The sequence below is a fragment of the Chinchilla lanigera genome, unplaced genomic scaffold, assembly GCF_000276665.1.
Source record: "Chinchilla lanigera isolate Chin_1 unplaced genomic scaffold, ChiLan1.0 scaffold00019, whole genome shotgun sequence".
NCBI classification, from domain to species: domain Eukaryota; kingdom Metazoa; phylum Chordata; class Mammalia; order Rodentia; family Chinchillidae; genus Chinchilla; species Chinchilla lanigera.
Window position 1 is genome coordinate 1,613,781 of NW_004955420.1, and position 20,747 is coordinate 1,634,527.

General features: G+C 39.8%; 1 protein-coding gene and 1 long non-coding RNA gene across 4 annotated transcripts in view; one reads left to right on the plus strand and one right to left on the minus strand.

Annotated features, from left to right (window-relative positions):
• The window catches only part of LOC102025583 (protein FAM170A-like), a 42,248-nt gene that overhangs the window by 17,012 nt on the left and 4,489 nt on the right, over nucleotides 1–20,747 (minus strand). The window lies entirely within an intron of this gene.
• LOC102026328 lies at nucleotides 9,607–19,732 on the plus strand. 3 transcript variants are annotated; one of them, XR_001233821.1, is made up of 4 exons: nucleotides 9,607–9,630; nucleotides 13,382–13,564; nucleotides 16,744–16,847; nucleotides 18,039–19,732. It is a non-coding gene; the product is annotated as an uncharacterized LOC102026328 (long non-coding RNA). The 3 variants fall into 3 exon arrangements; XR_001233820.1 differs by lacking the exon at nucleotides 9,607–9,630 and adding an exon at nucleotides 9,648–10,068; XR_001233819.1 differs by lacking the exon at nucleotides 9,607–9,630 and having other exon boundaries at nucleotides 12,781–13,564.

The following is a 20,747-nucleotide window of genomic DNA, read 5'->3' on the forward strand; positions in this document are numbered from 1 at the left end:
GAGGGGAGGGGAGGAGAGGAGCAGAGAAGAGAAGAGAAGAGAAGAGAAGAGAAGATGGATCTCTAGTCAAGAAAGAGAAGGAAAGACAGAAGAAAATGATAGAGGAAGATGATATCCATCACACATTTGTAGAAGCAGTCATTACTCTTTGCTCTGTTCCCAACCTGGATTTCTGAATTCCAAGAAACTTTCAAAGTTACTCCAATGAGAGCACTCAAGCTACTGTGAGCATTTTAGAAAGTCTAAAGAGAACTTCCTTCTCCTCAAAATTAGTCTACATAAACAGCATATTTCTCTTTTTTGCCTAAAAAGATAATAATTCAATGTAGCAACAAGGGTGAGCTCATGCTGATCTGAAGCACCAATAAATAGTAGCAGGTTTTTAAGAAAAAAAATTGATTAAAATGTGTAATTTGAAATAGTCTGGCAGTTTCTCAAATAGCCATGATATGACCCAAAAATTCCAGTCCAAGGCCTGTACCTGAGAGAATTGAAAATATACATACACTTGTTTATAAAAAGACTTGTTTATAAATATTCATGGAAGTATTACTCATAATAGTTTAAAAATGAAAAATGATCCAAATATCTATCTGATGAATGGATGAATAAAATGTGGTATATCCAAACAGTAGAATATTATTTGTCAGTAAAAAGTAATGCAGTTTTGACCCAGTCTATAGCATGCATGAATCTTGAAGGCATTATATTAATTGAATAAAATGAGGAAAACTACTTCTTATATGGTTCTATTTATGTGCAATTTTCAGAAAGGCAAACTTATAGTCACAGAAAGCAGATTACTGGATGTCAAGGACCATGAGTGGGAGGTAGGAGAAGGGGAAATGAGGCATGACTGCTAATGGGTTTCATCTTGATGTGATAAATATGTTACAGAATTAGATAGTGGTAATGATTATAATTTTATCAACCTATTAGAAACATTGAATGGGACATTTAAAAAATAAAAAAGAATTATACAGATACAAGTTCTCAGGGCCAGGATATAGCTCAATGGCATGGCACCTGCCTGGCACATTCGAGGTCCTGAGTTTGATTCCTGGTACCAAAAAAGAAGCAAGCAAACAAACCAAAACAAACAAACAAAAAAACAAATTTGCTTCATGGGTAGTATCATTTTTAAAAACTGAGTTCATGGAAAATGAATGAATTCTTGAGGAGAGATTTGAGACACATTGTGATACACAGATTAAATGTGCATTAGGCTTCCGTTGTTCTGTTCCCTAAATTCACCCTTCTCCACGCAAACAAGGTGGCATTCACATTACTTCTTAGAGTTCAAAGTTTCACTTCTCCCCCCTGTGGAACACTCTTGGTACTCAAAGATGCTTCTTTGTGCCTGGCATAAGGAGTTCCAGAAACAATGGAGAAAGTGATTAAATCCTTCTTTGTCTATCTGTGCCACTAGGTTCTGAAAGCTACATGACCTGATCCACAGAGCATCACCGAAAATCTTTGTGAGTTTGGATTCTTGAACTTCCACCTGCTGTTTCCTCTCCTCAGATTTCAGAGCTGGTTGATCAGCTCAGCTCAGCTCAGCTCCTCTCAGGATCTGATTTGGACTGTTCTTCCCCATCTCCATTCATCTCTGCCTGCAGGACTAGGCCATCACAGTCTGAGCCTATGTCATTAGACACAGCTAAATTCAAGTTCAAGCCAGGGTTTACCTGTTGCTTTTCCGGCACCTCTGTATCTAATTTTCAACTGATATATGTCAAGCATTTTGAAGTCAAAGTGGAAAAAAAAAAGAGAAAAAGTGTGAATTTTAAGACTTTATTCTTTGAAATTCTGGACTCAAGTTTCTGACAACAGATTTTTTGCTATTATGTGAAGGGAACGAGTGCCTCCTGCAGTTAAGGATTGTCCAAATTTCCCAGAGACACATAAGGTCAGAGTGTAGCGGGATGGAAGAAGCTTCATAGCATGACAGGTACAATGTCTGTGGGACTGCAGGGATCATTTCTGACACACTTCAAACTGATATCCATTAGACCTCAATTTGCACACATCTCACATTCTTCTTTTATACCACTACATAACCTTTCATGGTTTCTTCTCAACTACATAACCTTTCATGATTTTTCTCAACTAAGGTCTACCATCTGTATAATACTTTGTTAGTCACCTTTTTGTTGCTAGAGCAAAATGCCTGATATACACAATTTAAAGCAGTAAAGGTTTGGTTTTGGCTCATGATTTTAGAAATTTCAGTCCATAATCATCTGGGTGCAGGGCAGAAACATAGCAGGAGGGCACGGCAGAGGAAAGCTAGTCACCCTGTGGCAGCCAGGAAGCACAGTGAAAAAGAACCCAAGAAAAGACTTATCTTTCAAAGGCAAACCTAGGTAACCCAGTTCCTTAACAAGGCCCCCACCTCCTCATAGGCCGTTCAGCTATAAACTCATCAGTGGTTGAGTTTATCAGCAAGGTTAGAACCCTCGCAATTCAATCACATCTCTAGTTGTCCCTTAATCTCATCAACTTGCCCATCAAATTATGTAACCATCACACACTCTATCACTAACAAGATTGATCTCACATAGGTTGTTTTATTTTTTGCACTATCACAGGATCAGCGGCCAGGGCGGGAAGCACCGGGGACCTGGTTACCGGCTCCACCAGAGGAACACAGGTGCTGGGTCCATTGTCCTGCAGTGCGGGATGAGGTCACCAGGGGAGCGGCAGCCATACAGTAGGACCTGGGCTAGGACTCACATGATGGACAGGAAGGACTGTGAGATAGAAAAGCCCAAAATACGAGCCAACATGTGGTAAATTAGGTGAACCAGTGTTGTGCTTATGGGCAAAGACACACGCGCAATAGAAACAGGTGGGTAGGACCACTCCCTTTCCTTTTTTAAAAAATATAATTTTATTTTATTTTATCTTGTTTTACCTTTGTTTTTATCTTTACTGTATTTTCCTTTTTTCCTTTCTTTTTTTCTCAAATTTTTTTCTTTTTTCTTTTTCTTGTTCTGTTTTACTTGTGCACCAATTCTGTAGGATGGCATCTTCCCTGTCACTCCCCTAGTGCTGGGAATTAAACCCAGGGATTTACACTTGCTAGTTAAGTGCTCAACCACTGCACTACATTCCCAGTCCTAAAATACCATTACCTTTACTTAACCTTTGAGGAAATTGAGTCTTTTTATTTATTTTTTATTTTTAAAGTTTTTACTTTAAAGAGAAAAAGCAATGATATAGAATTTCCAAACAACATAATAGGAGATTAACAATGGTTAATATAATGCATACTGTTATCTTCAAAATAGTTGCTCAGATTACAAGATATAAGCATGAAAAATTGATCAAACAATATAAGTCAAGCTATTCTTTTCAAATAGAAATAAGTAGTACAATTATCTTAGCTATGTTGTGTACATATTTTTTTCTTTTCTTTTCCTTTCCTTCTTTTCCGCTTTCCCCTATCCCAAATGTTCTGTCCTTTTGAGTAGTTTCTTTCCTTTTCACAATATCTATTGTTCCTTTCGGATTTTATTTACTCTTTCAGTTTCTTACACTAGGGAGACAATACAATATTTACACATGTGGGTCCGATTTATTTAACTTGTGAGTATGGTCTCTAGTTGCAGCCATTTACCTATAAAAGCCTCGAGTTTATTTTTCTTTATAGTTGAGTAATACTCCATTGTATAAAAATACCACATCTTTTTTATCCATTCCTCAGCTGATGGGCATCTGGGTTGTCTCCAAGATTTAGGTATGACAAACTGTACTGCTATAAACATGGAAGCATATATATCACTGTGGTATGATGTTTTTAATTCTTCTGGGAAAATACCCAGAAGGCAAACATCTAGTTTAAACGGGACCTCTAATCCTAGCTTTTCAAGGAATCTTCACAACGATTTCCACAGTGGTTGTACCAGTCTACACTTCTACCAACAGTGGAGAAGGGTTCGTTTTTCCCCACAATCATGCCAGCATTTGTTATTGGTTGATTTCTTGATGATAACTGCTCTTTTTGGGTGAGATGGAATCTCAGTGTTGTTTCAATTTGCATTTCATGAATGACCAATGATGTTGATCATTTTTTCATATATTTATTTGCCATTTGTATTTCTTCATCTGAGAAGTGCACGTTCATCTGCTGTTTTTATCAATTCTTTATATGTTCTACATAGAAGTCCTTTGTGTGAGGGACAGTTGGATAAAAATTTTTTCCCACTCTGTGGGTTGTCTTTTTACTATGTTGGTGATTTCTTTTGATGTGCAAAAACTTTCCAATAAGATGAAATCCCAGTTGCTGATTCTTTGAAGTACTTCCTGTGCAGTTTGGGTTTTGTTCATGAACTCTCTGCCTACCTCTACATCTTCAAGATTTATACCTACCTTCTCTTCCAGTAGATTTAGTGTTTCTGTTTTAATATTTAGATCTCTGACACATTTTGAGTTTAATTTAGTGCATGGTGATAGACACTGGACTAGTTTTAGTCTTCAGCATGTGCAAAGCCAGTTTTTCCAGCACCATTAGTTAAAGAGGCTATCTTCTTCCAGTGAACATGTTTAGCCCCTTTTCAAAGATAAGGTGGTGGGAAATTGAGTCTTGAGAAAGCTAAATGAGTTTCCCAAAGTTGCAGAGTCAAAACCCAAACTCTGATTTTTTTAACTCCAAACCCTAATTTTTTTTAAATTCTAAACTTTAACCTAGAGATTCTAGAGAAGGAGACCATTTGTTTATGCCTTTTTGTACAGTGTCTTAATAAATACTGTTTTAGTAAATGAATTCATTTTTTCAGGCAGGTGCTTGTGTCACTGAGCTATCTCTCTGGCTGAATTCATTATTCAAATGATGATTTTACTTGGTAGATGTAGCATAGTATAGTGGAATCATAGAGGACTAGATTGGAACACCAACTTGACTGCCTTCAATGTATCTGATGTTGAACAAGGAATTTAAACTTACAAAACTTTAATTCCTTCATTTGTAACATGATTTGTCATAACATTTATTTTTATTATATATACTTTTCCCCAAAGTCTCCTCAATGAAAAATGCTTAGAATCTACACTTTTGTATAAACTCCTCCCTTTGGGGTTGGTCTTGTCACTGACTTCTGATGAAGAGAATTGGTGCAAATAACTCTCTATTACTACTAAGTCTAGATCAAAAGAATCTTGTGAGTGGGGAATCTTCCTTTAAGCTTCCACCTAACCCCCATGGAATGTGTAATGTATGGAAAGAAAACTGCCCTGTAAAAGTCTGACTACCCTGAGATAGCCACTGTGCTTTGAGGAAGCCCATAGTTGTCACTGGAGAAGAGATGGAGAGAGAAGGCCTATCAAACCATTCCCTAGATCAGTGACAGTGAACATTTTGAAGCTTTCAATGATACAAACAGGCACACTGGTGGTGAATTTTGAAGCTTTCAGTGATACAAACAAGCACACTGAGACACACATGCCATAGGTTTGCCACCACTGCTCTAGATGTTCCATTCACGGCAACTAAGGAGACAAACATGAATGAAGAAGCTAGCACAGATGTCAGGTATAGCTGAGTCATCAGATGTCTCCAGCCTCAGCCACCTCTTACACTCACTGCCTGAAAGCCAAAAGCAGAAGGTCTTGGCTGAGCCTAGTTAATTCACAGACCATGAGAGATAAGAAACTATTATTTGAAGCCACTGAGTTTTGGGGTGGCTTATTAAACACCAGTACCTAGGCAGAATATATGAGAACAATAATCATACTTCTTATAAAGAAATGGTGGGAAGATTACATGAGATAATGCATCTAGGTACCCAGCACATAGCAGGCAGGCAGTAAAATGCAAAATATTATTATTGTTATTAATTTCAGTAGAGTCCTCATTGAAGTCCTATCTAAGATAGCTACTTGTGCATTTGTTGCACATAAGCATATTTTCAAACCCCGAGAACAAAGAAAGTATTGGCCTGTGGAAGGTAAACCTACATTTGCCAAAACCCCCAGGGGTTTCTAACTCCCTGCAAGTCTTTTTCTCTAACTCTTTATATCTGGTTTTGTTGGGATACTTTCTGCCCACTCCAGTTTCAGCCTGGGACTAGGATCTTATCTGCTGGGCTTCAAGTGTTCCTTTGATCCACTAATATAAACCACTTAAAATTAATTACCATACACGAAAATGCTAGTTGCCTCTTGGCAGAAACTCCTCTCAGTCTTGCTTGCTTTCCAAAGTGGAAAAGAAACTTTTTAAATCTTTTTGCTAGTAGTAAACATATCTATTAATCAAAGGACCAGAAGCCCTTCTTCTGGGATAGTATAACTCCGATGTAGTCTAATCAAGCATGTTCCTATGCTTTTAAGCACAATATATGAAAACGTATTTGTGAATTTCTCTACATAGGAGATCATCACTCATCCAGTGTGACTGAACACTGAGAGTACTTTGAGATTCACCGAGAGTCACAGGACGATGAACTTGGATCCTAGCTAAACTAACACAGCATATATTTTTAAGCCAAGAAGGGTTTTATAAAGGACACAACAGAAGAATTAAGTGGCTTGGTTCTGATATTCATAGCCTGTACTGTTACAGTGGTTTCTCATTCCAAGGGTCTCTCCTGTTTGAGTCTCAGAATTTCACTAGAAAAAAATTCAGGGTAGGAATTTCATGTCCACTTTAAAAATGGGGAGACTAAAGCTCAGAGAGCTTAAACGGTTTCTCCCAGTCTTCCCTACTCACAAGGATCAGTTCTATGAAAATAATAGGGCTTTCCTCAGGCCATCAGAAAAGGTCCAGCCCAGCAAATAAAAAAACAGGAATGCATGAAAATAGAGATGAGGTAAAATGTTTCATTCATTAAGAAATTTTTTATCATTTTTTAAAATGCTAAGGGTCTAGTATTTTTTATCTACAATTTCTGTGGTAACGTGTTTTGAGATTTAAAATATGTCAGTTAAATGCACACACACACACTCAGGCAAGGAATCCTTATAATTAAGCACATTAATTTTTTGCAGCACAATGTGTAAATACTCATATTAAATGCAATAAAGGTTATAAAGATGATAAACAGTTTTATACCAGTTCAAGCAGGTTTTACCATTAAACTTGTTGCAGATTCATAAGCAACAAAGCTCTGAAAACTTGTTCTTCAGAGCTTTTTAAAAAGCACTAGCATTATAGAATTAGACTATGAAAAATGATCATCTTTTTGCTACTGCAGTATTACTCACTTGGCTAGTGGGGGACTTGCTCTCAAGCTCTCTGCAGACAGGGTGACGTGAGCAGTGCACCTGCTTCTCTATACTTCTGTAGCTGGCACGCTCACAAAGAAAGGGCCTTGACTAAATAGTTTCAGGCTTTAAAGAGACAAACCAGTGAACCTAGCTAATAAACGCTGTTATCCAAAATCCCTAAGGGTGAGAAGAAAAAAGAAAAATAAATTAAAATGGAATAGCAGCTTGCTTCCAAGTCCATGAGAGCTGATGACATACTGGAGCCAGAGGTAACTCATCTAACAAGTCTACGTTTGATGAAGCAATTTTGTTCTGGAAGCTTTAGATTAGTCAGATCTGCAGTGAACCCCATTACAAGGTCATCAAGATGGGTGACTAGAAGTGGAGTCCGTGTTAATGTTATCGGCAATAGTAATTAGGATACCTGTCCTCATCTCTACCCCTGCCTACAAGATGAGGCTAGGCCCTCTGCTCTGCCAAAAGAAACAATGCACAGTTTCCAAGGAACTTACAACTTGCTGCTTTTCCACAGTTGGGGTTCTTTTCAGGACACTTCCAAAGGAGCTGTACACAGTTTGTTCTCTGGGCCTCACCAGTTGGACACGGCTCACGGTGTAAGTAAAAGCTGTGGGGGTGGGTGAGTGAATGGTGTGCGGGTGAGTCCGGGGCTGTAGAACCTAAGTAGAGACGGGCTGCACTCCTCAGCTCTGCTGACATGTGCTGGCAGAGCAGGGGCTGCTATGTGGCTGACTCAGCGCATGACTCACTGTACGGGGGAATGTTTCAGAAATTGCCTGGCAAACGGTGAAAGAGAAAATGCCCAGCTCTGATAAAGGAGGGAGGAAATGCATTTTGAACATGGCTTTTTACATTTAATTTTTTGTTTTACTTTCCACTCATTCATTTCTCTTGTACTTCACCCACAATGACCTTTGAAATGGAATCAATTATTTGGTATCTTTCTTATTATAAAGAAAAAATATCAGGCCTCTAATCTCTTTGGTTCTAACTTCTTTTGTGGAATGGTCCTCTTATCTCCTGGTGCACCTGATTTGATGTAGCTTTTTAGAAGACTTTTTTTTTGTTTTTTTGTTTTGTTTTTTCCGGGTCTGGAAATTGAACTCATGACCTTGCGCTTGCCAGGCAGGCACTGTGCCGCTGAGCTAAATCCCCAGCCCCAGAAGACTATTTTTTGAACACTTCTTGTGCTTGCAGAGCTCTGATGCCACCGATAATTGGGCTTGAGTTGCACACGTGAATCTGGACAAGTTATTTATCTATCACAGGATGCAGTTTCCTTGATGATAAAATGGCAATAGCATATAAGAAATCCACTGTGAGAATCAAGTGAGGTACTAAGAGTGTTTATTACATTTAAGGAAAGTTTACTACAACTGGATGCTGAAGGGAACATAAAGGAGAATAAAACACACATATATTTCTTTATGCAGGAAAAATATGTAAAGGATTTAAGAGAGGACTTACAAAGAAAGCAATTAATTTAAATTGGGCAATGGAGGGTGAGCATTTGATCTGGACCTGGGTGTGTACATGGTCTATCAGTTTCTGGGAAGAGAGAGAGAGAGCAGACTGAGAAAATCATGGATCCTCCTAAATAGGAAAAGATGATGACAGGGGTGAGAAAGAACAAAGAAGTAGAAATCACAGCAGAGGACCTAGACTTTTTCAAAACAGTGTGGATTAAACACCATTTTATCCTAATGTCCTCACATTTACTCTTTAAATAATAAAAGGAAGTATTTTGATTTGGGATTTGAAAAATTATTCACTTTAGCAACTGTTCTCACATTGTAACACATAGTCTGTGAGATTCTGTGGGAGGGTTAAGTGCGAAGTTAGTTGATTGAGACTGAAGAGGACCCTGAATGTCATGAAAGGAAATGAGACTTAATAATTGTATAGCGAGGAGTCCGAGTAGGCTTTTAGAAGCCAGTGGGGTGAGTTGGGGAAGGCTACATGGTCAGCGTGGAGGACGAATTGGAAGCGGGTATTGTAGCTAAGAAAGGAGCAATGGAGTAGGTGGATCCGAAGAAGTCGATGTCACAGAGAAGTTAGCTATATGTATTCATTGCTATTACCATTTGCATCTGGATGTCCCTCTAAAGCCTCATGTGATCACGGAGGGGGAGTGCTTTTTGGAAACTGCTGAATCTAGAGTTTGTGATTGATTTGTAGTTCAATGCCGGAATTAAGGGTGCTAGGAATAAGGGTGTGAGGGCTACACCTGCTCTAGGGCTGGTGGCCTGCGTACAATATAAGGGACAGAAAGAGGTTTGTCCTCTCTCTCTCTGCCCCCCACTCTTGTTGCTTTTGGTATCTTCCGCCACCGTTAACGGTTGCCGCTCTGCCATGTTCCACCCTGCCTTAGAGCCAACGGATTATGAACTGAAAGCTTTACAAACTGTGAGCTAAATAAGCCTTTCCCCTTTTAACTTCTGGTGTCTGGTATTTTGTTTCAGCAATGAGAGAAAAGCAACTAAAACAATTGACTAGATGAGGAGAGAAGAAATGACTATAAGTCTGTTTTTCTTAAAGTTACATTTTCCTTAATTTAAATATAATTTTAGAAAGAAGTATAATTGTTTTCCATCTTGCAAACAATCTTGCTTTAATTCATTGTCTGAGCTGTTTTTGTCACTCTTGAGCAGAAGCAATACTTGAACTGTAAACTAGACAATGAGGAACATTACCTGAAGCTTCTGCTGTGTGTTGTTCTTGTTGTTATTACCCAGTAACTGGAATACTTTATTGTTTAATATGTTGCAAAACATTTCAGAATTTATCTCAAGCTGTTAAAAATGGTAATGCATAAATGTAAATGGACACTTATCTATAACATGGGTAAGTTTTGTTTCAGCTGCAATAGATGTCTATAAGAACAAGTGAATGCAAAAGCAAAGAAAGGTATTGAAAATAACATTCAGATTTCTAATTTGGGTGATAAAGCTGGAGGGAGTTACCTCTATCTGGATATCAGAGTAAGAAGGGATGACTTCAAGGGGGATTACAGGGCCAGGGATATAGCTTATATAGCTCAGAGGCACAAGCACCTGCCTGGCAAGTGCAAGGTCCTGAGTTGGATTCCTGGTACCAAAAAGGGGGTGTGGATTTTAATTAATTCCATGCTATGCTTAGATTTTGAACTGAGAGACATACATTTATCTATCAGTGTGGTGGTGTGAAGCTCGTGGCAGAGTCAGTGGCTGGGGCTGTGGACAGAGAAGCCTTCTAATTTGAGGTGGTAGGAGAAAGTGGAAAGTCATCAGATGACTGAGGCAGTGTGGAGAGAAAGCGTATAGTACTCGAGGATATGTGAATCCCAACTCCTCCTTCAGTCGCCTGGACTTACCCCCAAAAGTTCTCAACTTCATTCGCTTCAAAGATTAAGGGACTAGTGATATTTTAAAATGTCATGTTTCTTATGAGATTTACATCTTAGTAGGGCCCAAAGCCTTGAACTAAGAAATGACGTCAAGCAAGACATGGTGGCACACACCTACAACTCCAGCTACTTGAGAAGCTGAGGCAGGAGGATCTCAAGTCAAGGACAGCTTGGGCAATTTAGAAAGGCCTTATCCCCAAATGAAAAATGGCATAATTGGTTATTCTGGGACTGATCCTTAGTACTAAAAAGGAAAAGAAATTCAGAACTCCTGGGAAAAGAAGCCAGGGCACCATCCCTGAAGGCTTAAAGATCTTTACTATTCAACGACCACTAAACCCTCTACTCCCTGGCAATGTGAAGAACACAGTGAACACAGAAATGGCCTCAAAGTACCATTTACAAACACGCACGTGCACTGGAATCATGGTTATTCACCCGTTTTATATTTGCAGATTTACTGGCTTACTAAAATTATATGTAGTGCTAAAATTAATATTCGAGGCACTTTCATGATTATTCTTGGATAGGCACAGGGTAGTAAAATTTTGAGTTATCCAACAAGTACATTCTTGGCTATGGTTAGAACAAGTTGGCATTTTGCCTTTTCATTTCAGCTCATACTGTGTCTTTTTCTTGGTCCATTCAGTGCAGTGTATTTATATTTTTTTGTGTTTTCGTTGCTGATTTTTCTGTTTAAAATGGACCCCGAGCATTGTGCTGAAGTACTACCTAGTGTTCCAAAAGCATAAGGAAACCGTGCTGTGCCTTACAGAGATGTGTGTGTGTTGGGTGAGCTTTGTTCAGGGTCATAATGCTGTCTGGCTGTGATTTCAGCATTAATACATCAGCAGCAAGTATTAGATGGGGTGTCTTTAGGCAGAAAAATACAAAAGCAAGGCTATGCACTGATCAGTTGATGAAATGCTGAGATCAGCAGCTCCCAGGAATCTGTCTCCATTCTCTTAGTAGCAATGGTTCCTTCCATAAAGAAAAAAAATTCATCTATTTGTTTTGGCCTATGTGTGTCTACTGCTAACAAACAGGCAAGCACATAGTAGAAACTTAACAAATATTTGTTAAATGACGTTTAGTTAGAAGAAAAAAACTCTTAGGATTTTCCAAATATGAAACTGGAAGCATGAGTTCACATCCAGCAGAGCTATCTCAAGAAGCAGATTTGTGGCTCAAGACCAGTCAGGGCTCAAGCATCTCTGCTCAGTGACCAGCCCAGCGAGAGGCGCTGGCGCTGTGTGCTCTGGAGACTCAGGCATTCACCTCCAGTAACAGTGCCCTTTAAGCATACACCAATCTAAAGAATGAGTCATCATGCTTAGCTACTAATAATAAAGTTATTCTCGTCACAGAAGGCCTCCCAGAGGAAAGCAGCTAACCATGCAGGAGCACTTAGAATATGTGATGCAGACTGGCGAGAGTTAGTGAGTGCAAATAACCACGTGTAACTAGTTTCAGAGTCACCTTGGTAACGGGATTAGAGATAGCTTGTGGTCAGTGTAGATGGTGGCTTTCCTGCCTTGTAACTGTGTCTTTCTTCTTGCCTACCTGCATGACCTTTTCTCCTTTCTTACAAGAGCTGAGATCAACTCAATTGTTTAATTTTATTGGAGGTTTAGAAAGAGGAAACTAAGGCAAACTAAATATGGTTTGGACGGTGCCACTATACAGTCAGAACACTCAAATATGAGGTGTGACTCAAAGACATGGTGCATGTCTAGACTTAAAAACATATTACAGTGAAAGCTGTATTACCATTAATCCCCTTCAGAATACTCCTCCTCTCTGTGAACATGCTTACCCCATCATTCTTGCATGTTTTGAAGCAGTTCTGGAAGTCCTCTTTTGTGAGTGTCTTTAGTTGGGCTGTCATGGCTGTCCAGTGGGCTGTCATGGCTGTCCAGTTGGGCTGTCATGGCTGTCCAGTTGGGCTGTCATGGCTGTCCAGTGAATTGCTTTAAAACATTTACCTTTCATGGTCATTTTGACTTTTGGAAAAAACCCGAAGTCTCATGGTGCCAAATCCAATGAATAAGAAGGATGAGGACAAATCATAATGTTTTCTGAGCATGCCTTTCCATATTTTTATTACACCTTATAAAGACACAAATAGAGGACTTCCAGAACTGCTTTAGTGGCAAGAATGATGTGACAAGTATGTTTGAAGTGAGTATTTTGAGAATTAATGGCAATGTGGCTTTTACTGAAATAATTTTTAATATTTCAGTACAACTGTATAGCTTGATCTCCCCTAGCAAATGAAACTGTTTTCCTAAAATACAACCATTTTAGGGTGAGAATGTTTCTACTCTCTCACCACTAAACTACACTGAAACAGATTTTCTGCTGAACTGACCCAGACTAGCAAAATGTTTCTAAATTCATATACCTAGGAACTCACACAACATTTTCTCTAGGGAAAATATTCTGCTACTCTTCTCTCTGAAGTTCAGCCCTGATTGCACAACAGAAATTGCAGCTACCCTGCTATGCCTGAAAGTACCCTCCAGAAAGAAATTAAGTGTGTTCAGAAGATCAGCTTTCCTCTTAAATGACATGAATAGGGATGTGAGGCAAAAATGAGAAAAGGCACTCAAGGAACACTCTCCCATTGCTTGAAGGAACAGGTGGCAGAGCTGTAATATCAACAGGAAAGACTTGATATCAGACTTTTCTGTGGACTTCTCTGGCTCAGTTTAGTCACTGTTGTCTGTCTGTCATGGTTCTGTAGTAACTGTGTCAGAATTTGTTTTCTAGGTCAATCTTGAAATCAATTGAATTTAGGAAGAATTTTGTGTGAGATACTGGGCCCGTGTTGGCATGCTTAGCAACAAAGCAACATACTTCGCATAAAAGGCCCATGCCATGCCAACAGCTGTATACATACACATGCATGTAGAAGTGATATGAGTATATATACTGGTACTGCTTCTTTCTGAGGTAAGTATCTAGAAGATGGAATTGCTGGACTTAATGCAACTCTCTTTGAGGAGATTTCTGAGGGAATCACTATTAACCTGGACACTGTGTCTCAAAAGATCTGAATATTCTCTTTTCCTCAGTATATGGCTTCTTACATAAGTGTTCATCAGCCTTTTGGGGAAGGACTGAGGAAATCACTATGGTGTTGTAAAATCCTTTCTAATGGGAAACTAGCTTGAAGTCTTCTGGCTTTGAGGAATGGCTTAGGTCATGTATATACTACTTCCATTTGGTGATGGAGTGTGCGTACATGCCCAACTTTGTGGTTTAAAGCATCACCCAGTTCATGACAGGCAACAAAGGTTGAGTAGTAACTTGGCACTCTGTGGTGAGATCTTTAGTCTCTCCTAAGGCCCACTATTCCTTCTGAGCTGTTTCTCAAAAGGAGAGTAGTTATATGTGGAGAATCACAGGGTTTGAATGCAAAATCCTAAAGGCCTATCATGGAGTTTGCCTAGAAGGCATGCTAAGGCTCCAAGTAGCATCTTATGTGCCACTGAGCCTCAAACAGCTTTGGATCTGGGCTTAAATGGCAAGAAAGATTACCCATCACCCAAGACCTGTTACACAGCTTTCTCTTGTTTGGTCACCATTAAAAACTAGCAACTTTTCAGGACATTTTGTAAGTGAGCGAGAATAACAAACCCAAGTGAGAAATATATTGCCTCCAAAATCCAAAACACCCTACTAGATGTTTATTTCTTTTTGGTAGTCAGAGGGTCCAGACCCACAATTAGCCCTTCACCGTAGAAGGGCTTTAGAGATTTTACTGAGGTAGAAGTCCTCTGAATTTTAGTTGAATTTATTTCCCATCCTCTGACTAATGGATTTGGGTCATAATCCCCAAAAGACAAAATTCTCAATGTTAAAATACCATTCTCAAGGGAATCATATCATTCTCTCTGAAATTGTGACTCTAAACTTCCAAAAGATCAAAATTTGAAATTGTAATTCTGGAAAAATTTTTTAATTTTTTAAAAGATGCTTATTTGGGCTGGGGATGTAGTGCAGTGACACAGCACCTGCCTGGCAAGTACAAAGTTGTGAGTTCAATTTCTGCTACCACGGAAAAGATACTTATTTAACTTTAAAGGGAATTATTTGAGAAATACATATCCACATAGCATAGAAATGTGGTATTGGTTTCCATTTACTATTTCCTAAGTAGAGGTAAATTGAGGCATGCAGAAAGACACTTTCAGGATGGTAGCAGGAATCTAGTTTTATCTTTGAGAAAAAAATGTATGGTTGGATTTATGGCTTGAGGATTATCATATACGGTAATAAACTACATAGGTAGACAGGTTCAGAGTATAAAGTGTAATAGGATTGAGATACAAAATTCAGGGGATATTCAGAAGGAGTGGAAATAATGGAAAAAATTAAAATAAGGATATTGAAAAGGTCATGTGGTATGAAACAGGGATATTCACATTTCACAGTATAAGGAATGAGTGGAAACTTAGGGAGCTGAGATAGTGAGAAAAAAGAACTCTTCCCGGAAATAGTACAGTGTAGTGTAGTAAAAATATATTAAAAGAGGGTATCGGGGAAAAGTGGTGGAGGAAATTTTTCTTAGTCTATTTTGGCTCATATAACAAAACACTGCAGAGTAGTTAATTTATAAATTACAGAAACATATTGCTTACAGTTTTAGAGGCTAGGTACCAGCTGGTACCAAAGATCTAGTTACCAACAAATTCAGTGTCTTTCCTCAGACAGAGACTCCTGGTCCATGTGTGCTCCTAGCTGGTAGTAGCAAATAAGCTCCCTCAAGGCTTTTGTAGAATGGCACTGATTCCATTCATGAGAGCAGACCTCTATGACTTAATCATCTACCAGGGGCCCAACCCTTAGTATCATCACTCCTAATTTATTAACACAAGAATAGGACGGCACAAACATTCAGATCATACCAGCGGGTGGATATATGTGATGAGACTGTTATCATTTTGGTCAGGATCTCTTGGAACTTTTTCTGCAGTGCCTCTCTGGATGTCAGAGGCTGGAAAATGAAAAATTACATTCAAAGTAAAAGCTTGTATTTCCCTAACAGCACTATTGTGAGAGATTACGATACAGTTTAGGGTTCCCTATTCAAACACATTCATGCCAGGTTTCAGTTTGGAGCCCAGATGAACTGGGAAGAGTCATGAGGATTCATGGTGCTGGTATAAAACCAGCTGTGTCAGCACAGATCTGGGACAAGCCATCATCTTGCTAATACCTTGATTGCAGGTGACATGGGATATTCCTGAAGCCCACGACCAACCTGTGGCTTTTTTATTCTCTTAGTTCTCAGTTCCTATCTAGAGCAGGTGCAGGGCGGAGTCATCTGGGATAGGCCCATATGTCCATCTCACTGTGGCCCAGACAGACTCTTGGGATATATAAGAGCTGCATCTGTCATGGTGACAGCTCGGACCACCTTCAGGAAAAGCAATTGCTTCACTGACAGCCCCAACTTTCCTGAGGACATAATGGGGCCATAATGCTGACTGTCCCTACTATCAGGAGTCTCCTGGTGGGACGTCAGAACTGAGCACAGCCTATTGGCTTCGTGGATTTGGGGATATCAGCAGTGTGCTCTGGGTCCTCCTCAATCTTTGCTCCATGAGGGCGAGCCCTTTCACCACTCCTCAGAGGTAGCAACAGTGGTCCAGAGGGGCGGTGCAGTGAAGGACATAGCAGCTGTCAGGAACTGGGCTGAAAACATGTTCAGGCAGCCACAAAGGCAGCCAGGACATGCTGGGGATAGTTATCCAGGGCCACGCTCAGCACACTGAGGACTAGGAGTGTGGCAGCTGCCAGTGACGCCTGATCCCCACTGGCTGCCAGAAGGAAGAGCATCTTCAGCCCTCATTTTTATTATCTCACCTCGACTTTTACCTGTGCCGTGTTACCTTCACAGACACTGTCATTTAAATAACGTACTTTCCATTTCCAAGACAAGATAGCTAAATCTAAAAGCCTATAGGACAGTAAATGGCAGGAGGGATTTAAACTCACAGGTTTATGGTGTCAAAGAATGGTGTTGGTTTTTTTTTTCCTCCAAAATTCTTTGTGTATCTCCCTAATCAATGAAGAACACATGGTCTCTCCTGAGGTAAAATACATCTCTTGTTGTTTCATTATAGCATGATAGTGAGGATGAAAACATGCACTGCTTCATGGGATGTTTCATTTCAACTGGTCAAAGTAGAAGAAACTATCTTCTCAAACCTGGTCTGCATCAAATAAGGTACAAGGGGTAACAAGTAGTAACTGACTCAAGATATTAGAGGCAAAACAAAAGTTTATTGAAGATTTTAGAGGAGATGCTCAGGGAATTAAAGTAACAGTTGACAAAGTGAGGTATTTTAAAGAACGGAGAATTGAAGAAAGACCAGCTTTTGAGGACTATAGACCTCATTAGGAGTTGCACACAGAAGACTGTTCAAAGGTAAAAGTCAACATCTCTGTGTCTTCTCCTTAAAATTTCCAAGCTATCACTACAGATTGTCCAACAGGCATAGATAGGTCAGCCACCAAGTCAAATAGTGAAGTAAGGGCCTCCTTTGGCTACTGGCACTCATTTTCTGCAGGTGGGGTGGGATGGAGAAGACCTTTTCCCATGAAGAAAACAGAAAGTACGAGGGGGGTAAAGTAACCGCAACCATTTTGGCTCCTGTCTGTATGTGCACGTGCACTAGCGCAGATAATCGTCACACAAAGAGATAATCAGAAGGACAGAAAAATCGATAAATTTGTTAAAAGATAAATAAATATGCACGTAAGTAGGGGCCCCAAATGCCTTCTGGCAGTTTCAGTCTTCATAATGATAAACTTATAGAAGATACAATTTCTAAAGAAAGTCGTTGTCATTTCTACATTTAACTATTCTAATATCTCTTCCCCAAAATATGAGATGTGATTGAAAAAATAATATGAATTTTAAATTTAGAAAAAGAATTATGGTAAAAGACCTATTGCTGTTAATCCCCCTCAAAAGAATGCCCCTGGCTTTGAACGCATGTATCCCATCCTTCTTGCCAATTTCTGAAGCATGTTTGGAAGTCCTCTTTCAAGAGTGTCCTCAGTTATGCTATCCTGGCTAACTGGATGTCCTGAATCAATTCAAAAGGTACAGTGCATCTTCCCTACTGGCCCGGCACATTTTGAATTGATTCAGGACATCAAGAGAGCCAAGAGAGCATTACTAGAGACGCTCACCAAAGGCTTCCAGAAATGCTTCAGAAAGTGGCGAAAATGATGGAATAAGTGTGTTCAAAGCCAGGGGCATTACTGTGAGAGATGTTAACAGCAATGGGCTTTTAACTATAATAATTTTTAAAAACTTAAATAGTCACAATATTCTTGATCACACCACATAAAGTCTGGGAACTGTCCATAATACATTCCAAATTGTCAGGTTTTCATTTTTGTTCCTCAGTGGGAGATGACAAAGAGTGACAAACAGGAATTAAAAATTATATTGGAAATTGCTGAGAATTAAACAAGTCACATGTCAGGTAAATAATTAAATGTACAAAGGATACCTTCCAAAAATTGGTGAGACTTATGATTTTAAAGTTATTAAGATTAAAGTGGCACTCTGATTGTGGGGACACCTCTATGTACACCTTTTACCTTCCTTCTTAGCATGACTATATACGTTTGTAAACCTACACATGCGCAAACTTAGAGAAGCCAAAGGTTGGGTTTTAGTTATTTTTTGTTCCATCCATAAAGTTACATGTCCTTTCCTCAATCAATTTATGTTCAACCAAGTAATATGCTGAGAAGTAGATCATAGTTCACCATGGGAGACAGTCTGTCATCACTGTTATAGAAACAGCTAGAGAGAATGTATCAAAGTATTAAAGTACATTTTGAGGAAAATAAGTGTCTGGGAGTGAATGCAGGGCAGATGAGGCATTACAATTGGCACTGCCAAAGTTCTGTATGTTTTGACATTTCTTGCATCATGTGTGTATTTGCAGATGTTAATGTGGGCAGTAATAAAATTGAATGGTTTCAGGGCTACATGGTGAGTCTCTGAGCCCTGTTTAAGCTAACATAAAGTATAAAGAAGCTGTCTCGATGAATTTGTGCTGACTTTCTTCTTGTCTTTTAGGAGCTGAAAGAGTGTTTATTTATAAGCATCACCCCCCTGGAAATGTTTGTCGTGGCGCTGAACCGAAACTGCCCGGCTGCATTTGGCACCCGACCGTGGGGGAAGAAGCTGGACATTGTATGGCCAAGAGCACAGTCTGTGTTCCTGTGGTTGACTTTTGGAACTGGTTTTGTTTCTTTGTGATCAGGGGTCGTACTTGATTTCTCAGGGGCTGGTTTTGGATGAAACAAAAAAAGATTCCTGGTGGCCCCATAAACTATTGCCTCATATTTATCAAGAAATATGAGTGATTTCATTTTCAGTGGATAAAAAGCAAAAAAGCACCCAAAATATCGTAAGAAAAACAACCACATGCAGAAAAGAGTCGCTAGATAGCCCTGAGATATTCTGTTTATCTCAATATTCCGCCTCCTTTGGATCTTCTTTGTCTTCCTCTTTGGCCTTGGTTTGGCAAGTGCGAGGTGAAAATTAAGGCACTCGATAGCCTCCTCGCCCGCATGCTCCACGTGCCTCTTCAGCTATTCCATGGTGCGGAAGAGCTTGTGGCATCCCATGCACTGGAATTCATCTTCCAGGCCCACCGGCTCATCCGGGGCTTGGATGCTGCCCCCTGCCTCCTGATCCCGAGGCCCTGATGGTCTCTCAGCCTCTTCCCTTTGCTCCTGGACTTCACTGGGGGAGCGGTCCTCACTATCACTTAGTGTCCCTTACGGAAGGGAGGCTGAGCTTTGGAAGCAGCTTCCTAGGAATGCTAACACTTGCTGCTCTTATCCTCTTTTGGGGCGGCTCCAGGTCTTCTGCATCCCCTAAGGCATCTGCACCCCTTTTCTTTGGGACTTGCATGTAGTAAACTTTCATGACGCGTTTCTTTTCAGAAGATTCTGAAGATGATGAGTGGCTATCCAAGAAGCATGGGGAAGGGGAACGCAAGTTATAACGTAATTTCTCCCTTTCCATCATGTCTTCATCTAAAGGCATCTCCGGTGATCCAAGACCTGCAACATATTGAGGTAACTGATTTCAAAACTAAGGAGATAGGGTCTGGGGATTTAGCTCAGTGGCACAGCGCCTTCCTGGCAAGCGCGAGGTCGTGAGTTCGATTCCTGGTACTGGAAAAAAACCCACCCCCCCACCCCCACAAAAAAAAAAAACCAAAAGAAAAAACCCAAAAAAAAATTAAGGAGATAAGATGCCAGCAGAATGTCTATGGGAGTGCCTGTGTGGAATTGTTATTTGAAGTGTATACTTTGCATGGCTATAAGGAAAGTGGGTTGTGCGGTTTCTCTTGGAGACCGATTTTCTCTATTGTTATCTCTACCTTTAGCTCTACTTCTGTCTCTCTCTGTCCTGTCCATTTCCACCTGCAACTCCAACTCAACCTACACCTCAGTCTTTATCTCCATCTGCATCTTTATCTCCATCTCCATCTCCATTCCATCTCTGCCCCTATAGCTGTACACACACTGGTACATATCTGGTGAATGCTTCTGGTACTGGAAAAGTGAATAGTAACACATGTACTCATGTGTGTGTGGCAGTGTATTATGTGGAATTATGGTGCCCGTGACCCATTGTGTGATTGTTTGTTAGATGGTGTGAATGAAAGGAAGCTGTGTGCGCTACAAGGAGCCACATGTGCTAGGGGAAATGTTTTCTTTTAATTTTTTTTTTTTAAGAAAAAAAACAAAGACAAAAACAAAAACAAAACACAAAAACTATATAAACGATACAGTAGGGGAAATATTTTGACCTCAGCACATGCAGCTCTATAAAGGGCTGAAAGCCTGGTAAAAGAAGTGATAATTAAGCAAGAGAATATGCATTTTAAAAGGCATCCAGTTCTTGTGATGTGTGTAACATGCAAAGTCAAAACAGGTTATCCATGTGAGATGATCTGTAGCTCTTCAAGGGATTCGTGTGTAAAGTGGTAGATTGAGAATGGCTATATGCAGGGATGAGGGTGTAAGGCTGTGCCTATGTAATGCTGATAAGGAATGGGACACAAAACGAGTGAAGAAGGAAAGA